Here is a 6469-nt window from a genome sequence, read left to right on the forward strand (position 1 = left end):
GGGGAGAGAGAGCGAGGCACGGGAAGAGAGAGCGAGGCACGGGGAGAGAGAGCGAGGCACGGGGAGAGAGAGTGAGGCACGGGAAGAGACAACGTGGCGCGGGAAGACAGAGCGAGGCACGGGGAGAGAGAGCCAGGCATGGGAAGAGAGAGCGAGGCACGGGGAGAGAGAGCGAGGCACGGGGAGAGAGAGCGAGGCACGGGGAGAGAGAGCGAGGCACGGGAAGAGAGTGCGAGGCACGGGAAGAGAGTGCGAGGCACGGGGAGAGAGAGCGAGGCACCTGGAGAGAGAGAGCGAGGCACGGGGAGAGAGAGCGAGGCACGGGAAGAGAGTGCGAGGCACGGGAAGAGAGTGCGAGGCACGGGGAGAGAGAGCGAGGCACCTGGAGAGAGAGAGCGAGGCACGGGGAGAGAGAGCGAGGCACGGGAAGAGAGAGCGAGGCACGGGGAGAGAGAGCGAGGCACGGGGAGAGAGAGCGAGGCACCTGGAGAGAGAGAGCGAGGCACGGGGAGAGAGAGCGAGGCACGGGGAGAGAAAGCGAGGAACGGGGAGAGCGAGGCACGGGAAGAGACAGCGAGGGACGCGGAGGGAGATCGAGGCACGGGGAGAGAGCGAGGCACAGGGAGAGAGTGAGGCACGGGGAGGAAGATCGAGGAAGGGGGAAGGAGAGTCAGGCACAGGGGGACAGAGCAAGACACGGGGAGACAGAGCGAGGCACGGGGAGGCTGAGCGAGGCACGGGGAGGCTGAGCGAGGCACGGGGAGGCTGAGCGAGGCACGGGGAGGCTGAGCGAGGCACGGGGAGGCTGAGCGAGGCACGGGGAGGCTGAGCGAGGCACGGGGAGGCTGAGCGAGGCACAGGGAGGATGAGCGAGGTACGGGGAGACTGAGCGAGGCACGGGGAAACTGAGCGAGGCACGGGGAAACTGAGCGAGGCACGGGGAAACTGAGCGAGGGACGGGGAAACTGAGCGAGGAACGGGGAGGCTGAGCGAGGCACGGGGAGACTGAGCGAGGCACGGGGAGACTGAGCGAGGCACGGGGAGAGAGCGAGGCACGGGGAGAGAGCGAGGCACGGGGGAGAGAGAGCGAGGCACGGGGAGAGAGCGAGGCACGGGGAGATAGAGCGAGGCACGGGGAGAGAGAGCGAGGCATGGGGAGAGAGAGCGAGGCACGGGGAGAGAGTGCGAGGCACGGGGAGAGAGTGCGAGGCACGGGAAGAGAGAGCGAGGCACGGGGAGAGAGAGTGAGGCACGGGAAGACAGTGCGAGGCACGGGGAGAGAGAGCGAGGCACCTGGAGAGAGAGAGCGAGGCACGGGGAGAAAGAGCGAGGCACGGGGAGAGAAAGCGAGGAACGGGGAGAGCGAGGCACGGGAAGAGACAGCGAGGGACGCGGAGGGAGATCGAGGCACGGGGAGAGAGAGCGAGGCACAGGGAGAGAGTGAGGCACGGGGAGGAAGATCGAGGAAGGGGGAAGGAGAGTGAGGCACAGGGGGACAGAGCAAGACACGGGGAGACAGAGCGAGGCACGGGGAGACAGGGCGAGGCACGGGGAGGCTGAGCGAGGCACGGGGAGGCTGAGCGAGGCACGGGGAGGCTGAGCGAGGCACGGGGAGGATGAGCGAGGCACGGGGAGGCTGAGCGAGGCACGGGGAGGATGAGCGAGGCAAGGGGAGGATGAGCGAGGCACGGGGAGGCTGAGCGAGGCACGGGGAGAGAGAGCGAGGCACGGGGAGAGAGAGCGAGGCACGGGGAGAGAGAGCGAGGCACGGGGAGAGAGAGCGCGGCACGGGGAGAGAAAGCGAGGCACGGGGAGATAAAGCAAGGCACGGGCAGAGAAAGCGATGCAGGGGGGAGAGCGAGGCACGGGGAGAAAGAGCGAGGCACGGGGAGGGAGAGCAAGGCACGGGGAGAGAGATCGAGGAACGTGGAGGGAGAGCGAGGCACGGGGAGAGAGAGGGAGGCACGGGGAGAGAGAGCGAGGCACGGGGAGAGAGAGCGAGGCACGGGGAGAGAGAGAGGCACGGGGAGAGAGAGAGAGGCACGGGGAGAGAGAGCGAGGCACGGGGAGGGAGAGCGAGGCACGGGGAGAGAGAGCGAGGCACAGGGAGAGAGAGCGAGGCACGGGGAGATGGAGCGAGGCACGGGGAAAGAGAGCGAGGCACAGGGAGAGAGAGCGAGGCACGGGGAGAGAGAGCGAGGCACGGGGAGAGAGAGCGAGGCACGGGGAGAGAGAGCGAGGCACGGGGAGAGAGAGCGAGGCACGGGGAGAGAGAGCGAGGCACGGGGAGAGAGAGCGAGGCACGGGGAGAGAGAGCGAGGCACGGGAAGAGAGAGCGAGGCACGGGGAGAGAGAGCGAGGCACGAGGAGAGAGAGCGAGTCACAGGAAGAGAGCGAGGCACGGGGAGAGGGAGCGAGGCACGGGGAGAGAGAGCGAGGCACAGGAAGAGGGAGCGAGGCACGGGGAGAGAGAGCGAGGCACGGGGAGAGAGAGTGAGGCACGGGAAGAGACAACGTGGCGCGGGAAGACAGAGCGAGGCACGGGGAGAGAGAGCGAGGCACCGGAAGAGAGAGCGAGGCACGGGGAGAGAGAGCGAGGCACGGGGAGAGAGAGTGAGGCACGGGAAGAGACAACGTGGCGCGGGAAGACAGAGCGAGGCACGGGGAGAGAGAGCCAGGCATGGGAAGAGAGAGCGAGGCACGGGGAGAGAGAGCGAGGCATGGGGAGAGACAGCGAGGCACGGGAAGAGTGAGCGAGGCACGGGGAGAGAGACAGAGGCAGGGGTAGAGAGAGCAAGGCACGGGGAGAGAGAGCGAGGCACGGGGAGAGAGAGCGAGGCACGGGGAGAGAGAGCGAGGCACGGGGGGAGAGAGCGAGGCACGGGGAGAGAGAGCGCGGCACGGGGAGATAAAGCGAGGCACGGGGAGATAAAGCGATGCAGGGGGGAGAGCGAGGCACGGGGAGAAAGAGCGAGGCACGGGGAGGGAGAGCGAGGCACAGGGAGGGAGATCGAGGAACGTGGAGGGAGATCGAGGAACGTGGAGGGAGAGCGAGGCACGGGGAGAGAGAGGGAGGCACGGGTAGAGAGAGGGAGGGACGGGGAGAGAGAGCGAGGCACGGGGAGAGAGAGAGAGCGAGGCACGGGTAGAGAGAGGGAGGCACGGTTAGAGAGAGCGACTCACGGGGAGAGAGAGCGAGGCACAGGGAGAGAGAGCGAGGCACTGGGAGAGAGAGCAAAGGCACGGGGAGAGAGAGCGAGGCACGGGGAGAGAGAGCGAGGCACGGGGAGAGAGAGCGAGGCACGGGGAGAGAGAGCGAGGCACGGGGAGAGAGAGCGAGGCACGGGGAGAGAGAGCGAGGCACGGGGAGAGAGAGCGGGGCACGGGGAGAGACAGCGAGGCACGGGAAGAGACACCAAGGCTCGGGAAGAGACAGCGAGGTACGGGAAGAGAGAACGAGGCACGGGAAGAGAGAGCGAGGCACGGGGAGAGAGAGCGAGGCACGGGGAGAGAGAGCGAGGCACGGGGAGAGAGAGCGGGGCACGGGGAGAGACAGCGAGGCACGGGAAGAGACACCAAGGCTCGGGGAGAGAGAGCAAGGTACGGGAAGAAAGAACGAGGCACGGGGAGAGAGAGCGAGGCACGGGGAGAGAGAGCGAGCCACAGGAAGATAGTGCGAGGCACGAGAAGAGAGAGCGAGGCACGGGAAGAGAGAGCGAGGCACGGGAAGAGAGAGCGAGGCACGGGAAGAGAGAGCGATGAATGGGGAGAGACAGCGAGGCACAGGGAGAGAGAGCAAGGCACGGGGAGAGAGAGCGAGGCACGCGGAGAGACAGCGAGGCACAGGGAGACAGAGCGAGGCACGGGGAGACAGAGCGAGGCACGGGGAGACAGAGCGATGCACGGGAAGAGAGAGCGAGGCACGGGAAGAGAGAGCGAGGAACGGGGAGAGAGCGAGGCACGGGGAGAGAGAGGGAGGCACGGGGAGGGAGAGCGAGGCACGGGGAGAAAGAGCGAGGCACGGGGAGAGAGAGCGAGGCACGGGGAGAGAGAGCGAGGCACGGGAAGAGAGAGCGAGGAACGGGGAGAGAGCGAGGCACGGGGAGAGAGAGGGAGGCACGGGGAGAGAGAGCGAGGCACGGGGAGAGAGAGCGAGGCACGGGGAGAGAGAGCGAGGCACAGGAAGAGAGAGCGAGGCACGGGGAGAGGGAGAAGGCACGGGGAGAGAGAGCGAGGCACGGGGAGGGAGATCGAGGAAGGGGGAGGGAGAGCGAGGCACGGGTAGAGAGAGCGAGGCACGGTTCGAGAGCGGGAGGGACGGGGAGAGAGAGCGAGGCACGGGGAGAAAGAGCGAGGCACGGGGAGAGAGAGCGAGGCACGGGGAGAGAGAGCGAGGCACGGGGAGAGAGAGCGAGGCACGGGGAGCGAGAGCGAGGCACGGGGAGACTGAGCGAGGCACGGGGAGGCTGATCGAGGCACGGGGGGGCTGAGCGAGGCACGGGGAGGCTGAGCGAGGCACGGGGAGACTGAGCGAAGCACGGGGAGGGAGATCGAGGAAGGGGGAGGGAGAGCGAGGAACGGGTAGAGAGAGCGAGGCACTGTTCGAGAGCGGGAGGGACGGGGAGAGAGAGCGAGGCACGGAGAGAAAGAGCGAGGCACGGGGAGAGAGAGCGAGGAGACAGTCCGAGGTACGGGGAGACTGAGCGAGGCACGGGGAGACTGAGCGAGGCACGGGGAGACTGAGCGAGGCACGGGGAGACTGAGCGAGGCACGGGGAGAGAGCGAGCCACGGGGAGAGAGAGCGAGGCACGGGGAGAGACAGCGAGGCACGGGAAGAGAGAGATAGGCACGGGAAGAGAGAGATAGGCACGGGAAGAGAGAGCGATGCACGGGGAGAGAGAGCTAGGCACGGGAAGAGAGAGCGAGGCACGGGGAGAGAGAGCGAGGCACGGGGAGAGAGAGCGAGGCACGGGGAGAGAGAGCGAGGCACGGGGAGAGAGAGCGAGGCATGGGAAGAGAGAGCGAGGCACGGGAGAGAAAGCGAGGCACGAGGAGAGACAGCGAGGCATGGGAAGAGACAGCGAGGCACGCGGAGAGAGAGCGAGGCACGGGGAGAGAGAGCGAGGCACGGGGAGAGAGTGCGAGGCACGGGGAGAGAGAGCGAGGCATGGGAAGAGACAGCGAGGCACGCGGAGAGAGAGCGAGGCACGGGGAGAGAGTGCGAGGCACGGGGAGAGAGAGCGAGGCACGGGGAGAGAGAGCGAGGCACGGGGAGAGAGCGTGGCACGGGGAGAGAAAGCGAGGCACGGGGAGAGAGAGCGAGGCATGGGAAGAGACAGCGAAGCACGCGGAGGGAGATCGAGGCACGGGGAGAGAGAGCGAGGGATGGGGAGAGAGAGTGAGGCACGGGGAGAGAGATCGAGGCACGGGAAGAGAGAGCGAGGCACGGGGAGAGGGAGCGACGCACGGAGAGACTGAGCGAGGCACGGGGAGAAAGCGAGGCACAGGGAGAGAGAGCGATGCACGGGGAGAGAGCGAGCCACGGGGAGATAGAGCGAGGCACGGGGAGGGAGAGCGGGGCACGGGGGGGGAGAGAGAGCGGGGCACGGGGAGAGAGAGCGAGGCACGGGGAGAGAGAGCGAGGCACAGGGAGAGAGAGCGAGGCACTGGGAGAGAGAGCGAGGCACTGGGAGAGAGAGCGAGGCACGGGGAGAGAGAGCGAGGCACGGGAAGAGAGAGCGAGGCACGGGAAGAGAGAGCGAGGCACGGGAAGAGGGAGCGATGCACGGGAAGAGAGAGCGAGGCACGGGGAGAGAGTGCGAGGCACGGGGAGAGAGAGCGAGGCACGGGAAGAGAGAGCGAGGCACGGGGAGAGAGAGCGAGGCACGGGGAGAGAGAGCGAGGCACGGGAAGAGAGTGCGAGGCACGGGAAGAGAGTGCGAGGCTCGGGGAGAGAGAGCGAGGCACCTGGAGAGAAAGAGCGAGGCACGGGGAGAGAGAGCGAGGCACGGGGAGAGAAAGCGAGGAACGGGGAGAGCGAGGCACGGGAAGAGACAGCGAGGGACGCGGAGGGAGATCGAGGCACGGGGAGAGAGCGAGGCACAGGGAGAGAGTGAGGCACGGGGAGGAAGATCGAGGAAGGGGCAAGGAGAGTCAGGCACAGGGGGACAGAGCAAGACACGGGGAGACAGAGCGAGGCAGGGGGGACAGAGCGAGGCACGGGGAGGCTGAGCGAGGCACGGGGAGGCTGAGCGAGGCACGGGGAGGCTGAGCGAGGCACGGGGAGGCTGAGCGAGGCACGGGGAGGCTGAGCGAGGCACGGGGAGGCTGAGCGAGGCACGGGAAGGCTGAGCGAGGCACGGGGAGGCTGAGCGAGGCACGGGGAGGCTGGGCGAGGCACGGGGAGGATGAGCGAGGTACGGGGAGACTGAGCGAGGCACGGGGAAACTGAGCGAGGCACGGGGAAACT

The sequence above is a fragment of the Mustelus asterias genome, chromosome 9 (assembly GCF_964213995.1).
Source record: "Mustelus asterias chromosome 9, sMusAst1.hap1.1, whole genome shotgun sequence".
Classification (NCBI taxonomy): Eukaryota; Metazoa; Chordata; class Chondrichthyes; order Carcharhiniformes; family Triakidae; genus Mustelus; species Mustelus asterias.